General features: G+C 40.3%; 1 pseudogene; it reads left to right on the plus strand.

The window, feature by feature from the left end:
* Positions 1 to 12,223: 12,223 nt before the first annotated feature.
* LOC142457907 (phosphatidylcholine:ceramide cholinephosphotransferase 2 pseudogene) lies at positions 12,224 to 13,308 on the plus strand (annotated as a pseudogene).
* Positions 13,309 to 13,538: the final 230 nt, after the last annotated feature.

Raw genomic sequence — 13,538 nt, forward strand, 5'->3', positions numbered from 1 at the left:
TATTTTGTCATTGGGGTAATTTTCTGGAATTTTGGTTTTGGTTTTTCAGCATATGAAACTCAGGATAGATGAACCTATATAGAGAGCAAGTAGAGAGTAAGGGTTCCTGGCAGGTACAGTGGTGGTGATGTCAACGAGTTCCAGAAGGAAACAAATGTTTTAACACTGATTGTGGTTGCAATTATACAATACTGCTTGGTGTGACTGAACTATGCGATGTTATGATATCTGTATCAACTCCCAATAAAATGGCTTTGAAAAAAAATAATAAGCCCAGAGAGCTTACATTTAATTCTATCCCCAGTCTAAGAAGAATTAGTTCTTATGGCATGGCCAGGTTGCTATGCATTCTCATGAAGAGATCACTGAAGGTATTGGTGCCATAGCAAAATGTGGTGAAGAAAATAGATGATGTCCAGCTATCAGAAAGAATAGCACCTTGGGTCTTAAAGACTGATCTTCAAACAAGCCGCCATCTAAGTGAGACATCAACAAAGTCAGCATGAAAGAAGCACATATTCTGTAGTAAAACCAAATTTACAAGGAGAAAATGTTATCAGAGCTTAAATTCTGAGCACCTGGTTTGCAGAAGGCCATAGATGATAAGTGGATGCACAAAATCGATTAGCAGGGTCCACACACAGAGTAAGCCTCTGGTGAACTCTCCATGTGTTATCCAGGGTTCTCTAGAGAAACAAAACCAGGACACTTATGAATATTATGGGAAAGAATGTAACAGCTAATTAATCCACACAGCAGTACAGAGGGCTCCGCTTAACTCACTTTCGTGGAACAGTTAATGTACTGAAGGTCCTTCAACTCTGATGTGATCTCGAGCTCCACTGATGTATGATGCATGGCAGAAAGATCCATCAGCAGTATGACGAAGCAGGTCTCGTAGGAGCTGCAAACTCTAGCTATACATGGCAAATCAACATGACCCATAGGTTGGCTCAGCCCACAGGTAGTGCAGCATATCATTGAGGCAAAGAACTAATTCAAATAGGCAAAGAACTAGCTGATCTGATCACCAGGGCGAAAGGGAGATAGGATGCTGAACTCAGAAGCTTTTATCTCAGTTGCCCTCCAATCAAGCTGTAACTTGATTAAACTCTGCCTACATGTTCCTTTGGAGGCCTAATTGGCACAATAAACCTAACTATGACTGTTCATCCCTTGCCATTTTGGCACTAGGTTGCTGGTTGATCTCCCCAACAAAAGATCCCATATCTTGGTCTCAATGTTGGCTTCTGCTGATGACAGATGGGGCTCTCAGCAGAGGCAGTGGCCAAGTCAGCCTTGAAGAATGGAAGTCCGTGTTGCGGCTCCCATGCATAATCTCCATCCCTGCCACCATGTCCACATGTGCCCATTAGGCAATAACAGGAATGGAGGCAGAAAGAGGAGGACTAGTCTTCACAGGGTATGTCACCTTATCCTCTTGATTGTTAAAATCCTACTCTTTAGAGATAACCCTTTGGTGAGCATTCACATGAGATACAATTATCTTTACTTTCTTGGTCCTTTCATAGAGGTCTGTCCACATACCTCTTTCAAACACATCCTTATCACCCATTTTATAGTCCGTGTCCATGACCATTAGGCACAGCCTATGAGTCAGTATACAGTTGCACAATTGACTATTACTCCTTCCAGGCAACCTGAACAGCCAGATGCATTGCTCAAAGTTCTGCCCGTTGGGAAGATTTATCTTCAGTATTGTCCTTCAGGGAGATTCCAGAAAGGGGCTGTAGTGCTGCTGCTGTGGGGCTTGCATCGCTGTGGGGCTTGCTGAGTGGGGCTTGCATCGCTTGCAGAGCCATCTATAAACCAAGCATGAATTTTCTGTTCCTCAGTAAACTCATCATAAAGACCTCCTCATGAGGCAATAGGTGCAAATGGAGAAAGAAGGTACTGTGACAGGAGTGGAGATGGTGGGCATTTGGGCCACTTTCTCATGTAGCTTACTTGTACTGTCAGGTCCTGCTCTAGTCCAATCTCGTATATACCATTTCCATTTTACAATGGAGTGTTGCTACGCACGTCCAATTTTATGACTCTGTGGTCAGACAATGCCCAGTTCATGATGGGCAGCTCAGGCCTCATGGTGACTTGGAGGCTGTTGGTGAGGTGCTCAGTCTCCACTAAAGCTCAGTAATAGGTCAGCAGCTGTTTTTCAAAAGGGGAGTATTTGTCTGCAAAGGATGGCAGAATTTTGCTCCAAAATCCCAAGGGTCTACTGTGATTGGTCAATAGGGCCTGACAAAGACTCCACACTGAAGCTCTATCTATAACTGACACTTCTAGCACCTTTGGGTCAGCTGGACCATATGGTGCCAGTGGCAAAGCAGCTTGCATGGCAGCTTGAACCTGTTGCAGAGTCTTTTCTAGTTCTGGGTCCTACCCAAAATTGGTGGACCTTTGTGTCACTTAAAATAAATAGACCAGGTTGTTCTGATTACTATGGAAACCTTGCTTCTATTATGATATCCATGACCACCCTATCTCTGCTGATTCAGTGCTGACACCTGCCCCTACTACTATGGGGCTCAATCAGCCCACTGTAGGCAAATGTCATAGTTCAATGAGGGCAGTTTCCACTGTTAATCCCAGTGTAAATAAAAGAAGAATCGCAGGCATCTCCAGAGATGCTGGGGCCTACGTCACAAACTTGTTCCTTATGGTTTTGGAGAAATGTATGTCCTTGGGGCACTCCTTTTGTAGGTCTACAATTTTATTCTGATAGATTCATTCTAATATACCAATTTCACTAATCTTTTGAATGCCTTCTTCTCCAGTGTACAAAGGTAGGTCAGGGACCACAAGTTGGTTTAATCTAGGCAATCTGGCCACCCATGTTCTAGTGAACCAACCAAATACACTAGTAGATTTTCTTAACTTCTCTTGCTGAGACATTGAAAGAATAATCTGTGCTTTTGGGGTCCATAATAAGAAACTCTGACTGGTCTAATATTACATTCCTGGCACCAGTGTCCCACACCCTTAGCGGCCATTCCCATGGACATTTCCCAGGCTTCTATTTGTACTATTAGAAACGTTGAGCAGGTTTTTATGCGTATAGCGCACTTTCTGAATGTTAATGTTTCATGTGGACTTATGGCATTGACTACTTAGCCACAGTGTCCCTGGGAGTGAAATAAATGGGAAACCTTCTAAATATTTATGTGACCTATACAAGTAGAAAAATGCTGCATCAGGTGAACAGCAGTTCAACTAAAATCACCAGAATAGAGAGTCACAAATCTTCAATCAAGGTCCAGATGTGAGCCCGTTCACCGACCCAGGATTCCTTGAATGAGGTCTCTTTGAAGAGGATCCTGCTAGATCACTGAAGGTTTCTACAGTCAGTCCTTCTTCTAGCCTTCTCAAATGGGACCTGTGGCCTTTCACAAGAGTGACTGCTCCCTGGGGGTAAGGAAATAATCAAATTTTTTGAGGATTACTGGACACTGGCTCTGAATTGACACTAATTTCAAGAGACCCAAAATGTTTTGAAAGACCACCATCCAGAGTAGGGGCATATGGAGGTCAAGTCATTAACTGAGTTTTAGCTCAGATACATCTCACCATGAATCCAGTAGACCCCCGAACCCATCCTGTCATTATTTTTCCATTTCCATATGCATCTTTGGAATAGACATACTTAGTAACTGTCAGAACTCCCAGATTTGATCACTGAAATGTGGAATAAGGGCTATTATGGTAGGAAAGGCCAAGTGGACACCTGCTTTTGCCTAAGAAAATAGTAAACTAAAAGCAATACATCATTCCTGGAGAGATTGCAGAGATTAGTGCCACCGTGAAAGACTTGAAGGATGTAGGAGTACTGATTCCTACCATATCCTCATTAACTCACCTATTTGACCTGAAGAAAAAAAAACTAAAATGATGGATCCTGGAGAATGATGGTGGATTATCATAATTTTAACCAGGTGGTAACTTCAATTGCAGCTGCCATTCCAGGTTTCCAGATGTAGTCTCATTGCTTGAGCAAATTCATACTTCTCCTGGTACCTTCTATACATCTATTGATCTGGTCAACGCCTTCTTCTCAATGCCTATTTCAAAGCACCACCAGAGGTAGTTTGCCTTCAGATGGCAGGGGCAACAGAATGCTTTCACAACTCTCCCCCAGGGGTGTATCAACTCTTCCATCTTGTGCCATAATTTAGCCCGAAGGGAACTTGATCACCTGTGTCTTCCACAGAATGTCAAACCAGCCCATTATGTTGAAGACATTATGCTGAGTAGACCCATTAAGGAAGATGTGTCAAATAATCTACATTCATTTGTACAACGCCAGTGTGCAAGATGGTGGAAAACCAACCCAATGAAGATTCAGGCACCCTCCACCTCAGTAAACTTCCTAGTGGTCCAGTGCTGTGGGGAATATTGAGATATTCCCACTAAAGTGAAGGATAACCTATTTCATCTGCCCCACCAACAACTGAGAAGTCACAATGCCTAGTGGACCTCTTTAGATTTTGGAGGCAACACATCTCTCATTTGATCCACTTCTTTCTGATTAATGCCCTTACTTTAATATCAGACCCTGTCTAGACCTACAATTCAGCTGACACCTCGAATTGAGCTACTCTTATGATGAGACTCTGGATTTGGTTTACGGCAATGTCAACTCTATAACTAGAAGGTTCTCCTTTGTGGCACATGCAGAAGCTTTTAGGTCTTTTGTTCAGCACTTGATATGTGCTTCTGAGGTTCTGAGATCAACCCTAGCCTTGATCATATTTTCTATTGTAAGGAGGACCAGTCAACTAGCTTCCCTGTACTTCTCATCCAGACAACACTGCTAGAAAATATAAAACACATGATCACCCAGCGTCTCTCCCTTCACCATCGTTTCATCTGTTGGTGGTGATATTTTCGATATTAACTTTGCCACTTCACATCACAGATAAACACCACCCTCTCTAGTAATAATGGCTTTTAAGGGTAGAGGCAGCATTCTCTGTACTATTAGGCCTAATCAGACTAGAGAAACAATTTGGGAAACTGATATTTATCATCCTGTTTCTCTAGAACCACTCCTCTTGGTACCAATTGTGATAGGCAGGGTTCTCTAGAGAAACAAAACCAGGACACTTATGATTATATATATATATATATTTCTCTCTATATATACACGTATATATGTATATATACCTCTATATATTGATAGGTTTATACAGTGAGAAGGAACATAACAACTCATTAGTCCACACGGTAGTACAGAGGGTTCAGTTTAACTCCCTTTCCTGGAATAGTTAATACACCGAAGGTCCTTGAACTTGTGTGGGCTGGTATCCTAGGTAAAGGAAGCAGTGAAATGTACCCTCAAACAAGACAGGCAGTTAGCCTGCAGGAAGCAGACAGCTGGGTGGGGCATCACCAGTCAGTAACACAGGAGTGTAGAGAAGGAGGCCCTGATGAGGTCTACAGCTCTAGAAATGTGCACATGGTTACACAATCCACCAGCAACATGTGAAGCAGGTCTTGAAGGACCCTTAAGCTCTAGTGATGCAAGGCAACATGATCCATGGGTTGTCCAGGCCCACAGGTAGTGCAGCACATGGTTGAGACAAAGAACTAGCTCAAGCAGTAGCAGGCTGGTCAGATCACCAGGGAGAAAGAGATGGGATGCTGGCCTCTGAAAGCATTCATCTTGGTTGCCTTCCAATCAAGCTGCGACTTGATTAAACTCTGCCCACATGTTCCCACATGTTCCTATGGAGGCCTACCTGGCACAATAAACCTAACAATCATACTCCATGACCTCAGTAGAGGGATGTTATGTGAGCAGCTTTGCTATTAGACAGAAAACATTGTAAAGCTGATTATGGCAGATGTAGTTAGGATAAAATGCTACATATCTTTTTTTTAAATGCTACATATCTTATCAATGTATCTACTTTTTGATCATTTAAAAGTTGGTTCAGTTTTTAAAACAGTGAATGGGTTATGCACATGAATTAAGTCTCTGGTGAATCTCTGTTGTCCGTAGAAGAGGGTTGTGAATAGTCTTGCTCTCAGCAGAAGGCATAGAAAAGTGGATTATTGCAGGTGCAATTATGTTAAAATCTACCATGTTATCATTTGATTTGTCTTTTGACTCATTTGAAATTTGTTCTCTGTTTCACTTCGTTATTGTTGTGTTGTCGGTGGGAGGGGGGCTTATGAGGAGGCTGTATGTTTTTCTGGATATGAAATCCAAGATAGGTAACCTATAGAGACAGTAAATGGATTAATGATTTCTTGGGGTTACACCAAGGGTGTGTGGGAGGTAAAGAGTGAGCTCCGAACAATGAATACAAGAAAGAAGGAAATGATCCACAGTTGATTGTGGTGATGATAGTACAGGTTTTTAATATGATTGAACTATTGTATTGTATTATATATGAATTAGGCCAATAAAAATGTTAAAAGTAAGTCCAAAGATGGTTTCCAAACAAAAACTAAATGTTCTTGCAGCATGACACTGCCCCTAACTGAGAACGTATTGCCTTATACACTGAGGAAGATGACTTTTAACAGGCTAGATGCGGTCACGCTCTAATAGATTTTACCATGGGACTAAATGAAGCCTACAACCATGAATTTGGAACAAGAAAACTGAAGTTAAAAGAAATTATTGCATAGCACAAATGTTAGTCCAGGGGTTTTGTTACTTTTTTTTAACATAAAGAGTTTTATGAGAAAAACATCCAAACTAACTCGGTCCAATTTCTTTTGGCTCGCATTCCAGGAACAGAAAAATAAGAGTGATAATCGCCCATGTTGAGTGGAAACAATTATGAAGTAGCTATTCTCTTCCATTCTCAGTTGGCTTAAATTTGAACATAGAATACGATACGGCAAAACATGGACATTAAAACCTCTTCTTGAAATACTTAAGTTTAAATTTTAGTGGATCATCATCCCATCTTACCAGCTGTATTTAAGTGCTTGCTATATATTCTAGTTAAATAAATTGTGCTTTCTTACATACTAATTACTTATGGGCGTGTTTTAATGACTTTTGGTGAATTTACCCATTTCATTGAACACAGTAATAAGCCAGACTCTTTATCTCTTGTTCTAGTAGAATTAACACACTAAGTGTACAGTATTTGAAAACTTTGGAAGCAGCAAAATGCAGTCAACCAAATGGTATCCTCTAATTAAAAGATAACCCCCAAAAATGAAGGCTTGGAGATTATTTCACATAAGCCATCAATGTGTATGTGCATGTGTATATTCACACACATATTCATGTAGATCTAGACACATGTAAAGTGACATACTTATATACTTATCAATATATCACATTGATATATAACCACTGTGTTAGCCTGCGTTGACTAGAGAAATAAATTCATAGACATTCATATGTGTGTAAGAAAGAGCCTTATATAAAGAGTAATTGTATATTAAGGAAACATTCCATCCCAGCCCAGTCCAGATTAGGTCCATAAGTCTGACATTAGCCCATACATCTGATACCAGTCCGTAAATTCCTCTTCAGACTCATGCAACACATGCAATGATGCAGAAAACAGGAAGACCAAAGGCCAGTGGGTGGAAAGTCCTGTGGATCCAGTGGTAGTGGAACCGTTTTGGTGACAGCATGAGTCTCCATGTGGCTCCTCCAACTCGAGGGCTCTGGCTCTATCAGCACAGCTTCGTATGGCTTGTCAACACAAAGACAAAGCAGAGCTATTTATTTCCATTCACCTCCATATGAGGGCATCAAGCCGCGACTTCCTCCACAGGCTAGATTCCGCCCCTTCACCAGTTGAAAGGAGATTATGTAACTGCCACAACTTTCTTGACTGAGACTCTTTTTCCTTGTAACCTCCCCGTCTTCATTCAACTAGACATTGAAACACATTTTCACAGGGAAGTATTAATGTATCAGCAAGCAGAGGAAAATTAACCTCAAAAGTCTTGAGTTCAGGAATCTGGGTGTAATCAGGATATATTAGATAAATAAATGGAAATCTCTAACTAATCTCTCACCACCACACTTTAAAATACACAGTATTTCTAGAAGATAAAGAAAAAAATTGGGAGGGGGGTGAGTGATTAGAAGTGTGGATTCCTAGTTCAGGGCTTTGTGTGCCCTTTTCATCACAAGGATCCACCTGTGGAGGGAGAGAGAACCTTACAAAATTAAGGGTATTCAGATGGAAAGGAAGTCTGGGCTCCTTTCCAAGGAGAAACACCTGGAGGTAGCAGGGCCTGCATTAGGAATGGCTCTGTGACATGACTAAGAAAATGGGTGTGAGTCAGTCATATAGAGGGTTCATGGGTCTCAGCATGAAATAGTATGATACATTTTGTTTTTTAATTGTATAATCAAATAGCTAGTTTCTCTGAATCTTCCATGAATTCACTTTAATACAAGGATACAAAATGATTCTCTGTATGCAATAAAGGCTACAGACTGATCTGAGAGAGGAAGCTAGATTAAACCAATGTATATATAAAGAGCATCCTATGTGACTGGAGCATAAAGATAGATTTGGGATGAGACAGTCTTGGCATATATAAGCATACACAAAGGGTGACTCATTCTTGTTGACCCTCTTTGCATTATTACGAGTGTTCAGAACATCGATACAATTACAAAAATGGGAAAACCTTGACTAGGCTAAGATTACAGTTCTACACTATGCTGAATAGAGAAGATCATGACAAGATTTAAATTTTGTTACAATGAAAGTAATTAAATTCTATTTCTTAGACATATGAGTTGATGGCCTTAGATTTAATTCTCATGGTTATAGATGACACAGTGGAAGCATATTAAAGTGATATGCTAATGGAGAGTTTCACTTGGGTTAGGTTACTAGACAAAATATACGGGCCATTTGCATTTGAATTTCACAGAAAATAACGATTTTATTCTTATTGTGTCAAACATTGCAATGGAAATAATTGCACTAAAACTCATTGCTTATCTTAAAGTCACATTTAACTGGGAGTGCTACATTTTTGTTGCTAAACCAGGCAACCCTAAACTGGATAGGCTTTTCAAACAACTGACATTTCATCTTTTATAGACCAAAGAAATTACTATGCTGAATTATAACTTCTTGATGCAAATCTTTCAAAAAATATTTTACCTGTGCTCATGAATTAAATATAGACAACTTAGTTTGGATTTTTAAGATCATCATTCTAGAATTAGATTGAACATTATTTTATTCAAGTTAAGAAGGACATATTTGGAAGCAAAGAATTTGAGGCTAGTCTATTTTCCTGATTTTAAGTGATAGGCTACATTATTCACTTGATAAATAATTATCAGAATCAAATATGTGTAAGATGCCATGCTAATAGCTGTACAAGACATGATTCCTATCCTACAGGAAGTAATACTTAAACATGTTCATAATTTTTTATTCTTCAACTTCCTGGATATTCTTGAGAGCACCATGTTACTCTCTTCTCTAGAGGAAGGGCAACGGTTTTCACTCACAGACTCATTCATTCATTTACTCAGCAGTAAGGTATTTACAATTCACATTGTGCTAGAGGTATGTAAAGTCTATAGATATGTATAAAATCTATGGTCTCTGAGAAATAGAAAACCAATAAGTTAAGGAAGGATATGACACCTAAACGTCATATATGCTGAAAAAATGATTAAAACATTCAGAGATATTTTGGAGAAAATATGAGAACCATTAACCAATCCTAGATTGGTTTTTATTTATTATTTTTATTTATTTATTATTTGTTATGTAGCTATCTATTTTTATAGCTAGAGCATTTATTTGAAAAGTAGATATGTGACTCAAGTATTAAAGAATCTCTAGGGCAATCACTTTCTGTGCAAATGAAAGTGGACATTGAGTAGGAAGAGTAGAGAAGAATCAATGCATGTGAAGTGTGGTGCTGGTGAAGAATATTGAAAGTGTCATGGACTCTGAAAGAACAAACACATCTGTGTTGGAAGAATTACAGCTGGAAGTCTCCTTGGAGGCAAGGATGCCAAAACTTCATCGTATCTACTTTGAGATGTTAGGCGAGACCCATCCCTAAAGAAGGATTTCATGCTTGGTAAAGTAGAGGGACAACAAAAAAGAGGAAGACATTCAACAAGATGGAATGACACAATGGCCAAATGATGGGCTCAAGTATAAAAGTAATTGTGTGGATAGCACAGGACCGCAAGTGTTTAGTTCTGTTGCACATACATTAGTCTGATCAGACTTGGTGGCACCTAACAGTTAACAACATTCACTAACCAAGTGGGAGAATCATAGATATCTCAGGCCTTCTGTAGGGTAGAATATGATTGATGACATGGAGCTTATAGGTATGAAGGCGTATGAGGCAGTCTAAAAGCATATTGATGTTGACTCTAGGTAAGATTTAAGCAGGAATAAGTAGTAGATTATATTTGTGTGAAATGCACCATAATGATCCCTGAAGTCTATGGAAAGTGTTTGAGGCTTTAAATGAGATCTGTTGAAGGATTTTAAGCATGGGAACAGCACTCTTTTCAGAGGAGAAGTATGGAAAATTAATTTTAGGATGACAGGAATGAAAGCAGAAAGATCCTATAGGAGACTTTTGTAATAGCACAACTTAAAAAACATTCAACATTGAATAAGGAAGATCAAAGAAAAGTCCATGCATTTGAATTATGATGCTGGTGAAGACTATTGATTGCTATCTGTATGCTATTACAGATGTTATGCTTCTAAATGTTATCTTTGCCCGAACTATAGAGGAACAGCCATCATATCTATTTTAATATTCTGTCTATAACCCAGGTAAAGAAAAAATTTAGGAGTCAAAGTTGGCAAGACTCAGTTTGTAATGAAGTTAGGGAGTAATAAATAGAGAAGTAAAAGATGGCTCACCAATGCCTGTGTATTATGTTTGTTATGAAGAAGTTTTCAAACATGGTAATATTTAAGGAGAGGGAAGAGACATAGTAGTGAATTTACTTTTAGATATATTGAGCTTGAGATGTATATCAAATTTAGAGAGGAGTATTTAGTTTGCAATTAAAGAGGTTATGAATTCAGAAGAAAGATAAACAGTTGATCCATGACAATGACAGAGGTAGATGAGGGCGGTGAGAGGAGAGAAAGAGACAGAGATGGAGAGAAGAAAGGAAGATTGGTCTTTAAATTCAACATGTATGTCAAGACCATGGCTTTATGAGATCATCTAGGAATAGGGTTTACCTAAAACTGTTTTTATTTGAAATCATTGAACATGCTACTCATACAAGGATAATGGAAGGAAAGTGCAGTGGATCCCTTGAAGAAGCCTTTGAGATTGAGGTCATGGTAATAATAAAGAAAATACTTTTAAAAAGAAGAAACTCATCTTTCTCTGAGACAGAAGGTCCTGAGGTTTGTATGACTATCAAAATATTTTTGAAGTTTTGGAAACCGAATGTTGCTTTATATAATGCTTGACATTTTTTGTCTTTACATGACATCTGAAACAGGATTCCCGTTGAACACAAAGGGTTTTCCAATTGAGTTAGGTGTTTGTATATGATCCAAAGTCTTAGATAGAGCAGAGCTACAGTCTTTGTAATATTATGATGGCAAAGAAACAAAGTTGATTAATGGCTTTCTCAGGAGGCTCAGCTAGAGGTCAGATACCATAAATTTATAGTGACACCAATCGGTAAATAACATGGCTTTCCAGTCATTCCCCCACGCACCCGGCTTTATTAAGTATTGAACATAAAGTGTAAACTTATTCCAGGGCTGAAATTTTGTTAGACTGATGCACAAAAGAGTACCTGGGTATCTAGGATTTATGACATCTTTTTGAGATGATTAAGCATTGAGTCTAGATAACTGCTTTAGAAAACAAAGATAAACACATCGTAATGTCAGAAATCTCAATGAGGTTAAAGTAAGTTTAAGAGTGAAAGTACGGCCCGGAGCAAACGGAATCATCATCCTCTGTCCAGATACTGCACTTCTCAGAAAGCACTCTGCCACTATCCATGGACTTTTGACTGCTACTAGGACCGAGCCATTCAGGTGCCTGGGTGCCAAGGACTTGGCTCATGGCCAGCGGCACTGAAGCAAGTCAGCCTTGGACTCCGTCCTGAGTGGCACCCGACCCGTTCAGTGGTCAACGTGCATGCTGACCTCAGAAGGAAAAGATATTCAACTTTGAAGTTTCCCCAGCTAGGAAGAGCCCGAGCCATCTCCCTTTGGAACCCCAAGGTCGGAGCACCATGGATTTCATAGAGACATTAAAGCTGGGGGAGCATACGGAGACTCAAACCAACGACCCTACAAACGCTTACATGAGACCCGCCGAGCCTGTTGAAGAAAACAAAAATGGTAACGGTAAACCTAAGAGTTTATCCAACGGACTTCAAAAGGGTACCAAGAAGTATCCGGACTATGTCCAGATTGCTATGCCCACCGAATCGAGGAACAAGTTCCCCCTAGAGTGGTGGAAGACAGGCAGTGCCTTCTGTAGGCGCTTTGCAAGCTGGTCCTGACCACCGTCACAATCACAGTCGTCCATGAGCGGGGGCTTCCCAAGGAGCTGAGCCCTCCACTCCCAGACAAGTTCTTTGATTACATTGATCGGGTGAAATGGGCATTTTCAGTATCAGAAATCAATGGGATCATCTTAGTTGGACTGTGGATCTATCACCCAGTGACTCTTTCTGAGATACCAGTCCATCGTGGGGCGCAGATCCTTTTTTATCCCGGGAACTTGGTACCTGTATCGCTGCACACCGTGTGCGTTACCGCCCTCCCTGGGTCTGGAATGCATTTCCACTGTGCTCCCAAGCTCAGCCCAAAGCAGAGCGGATTCTCCAGTTGATCTCTGGTGGCGGATTGTCCATAACTGGGTTACCTATCTTGTGCGGAGACTTCCTCTTCAGCAGTCACACCGTTGTGATGACACTAGCCTATTTGCTCATCAAAGAATATCCGCCTCGGCACTTCCGGTGGTACCATTTAATCTGTTGGCTGCTGAGTGCTGCTGGGCTTGTGGGCATTCTTGGAGCACACGAACACTACACCGTTGATGTGATCATTGCTTACTATATCACCACTCGGCTCTTCTGGTGAGACCATTCGGTGGCCAATGAGAAGAACTTGAAGCTCTCCTCCCAGACTAACTTTCTTGTCTCCAGCGTGGTGGTTCACCATATATTATATTTGTGACAAAAATGTATAAGGCTCGATTCCTTGCTGCTTCATGTGGTCCCTGTCCTGGCCCCCTAGCTGCTGTAAATCTTCCTGCAAGAAGGATTCCCGGGTTCAGAAGATTGGTGAAGATAATGAGAAATCCACCTGAGGAGCAAAGACAAAGAGCTCTTATACCAAAGGAATTAACGCTGTAACCAAAGGCATAGTTTTGTGGTTTGTTTTTTTTTAATTTTGGGAGAACTGACTGGTAAATGATGAAATGGACCAAATTGCCTATCAACGATCAGAAAAAATAAAAAAAGGACAAAGTATTTGCCCTTGACTTGTTTTTATTCATCCTGAGACAGACACATCTCTCTTGCAGCTCTTCCTTCACGG

The sequence above is a fragment of the Tenrec ecaudatus genome, chromosome 10 (assembly GCF_050624435.1).
Source record: "Tenrec ecaudatus isolate mTenEca1 chromosome 10, mTenEca1.hap1, whole genome shotgun sequence".
NCBI lineage: Eukaryota > Metazoa > Chordata > Mammalia > Afrosoricida > Tenrecidae > Tenrec > Tenrec ecaudatus.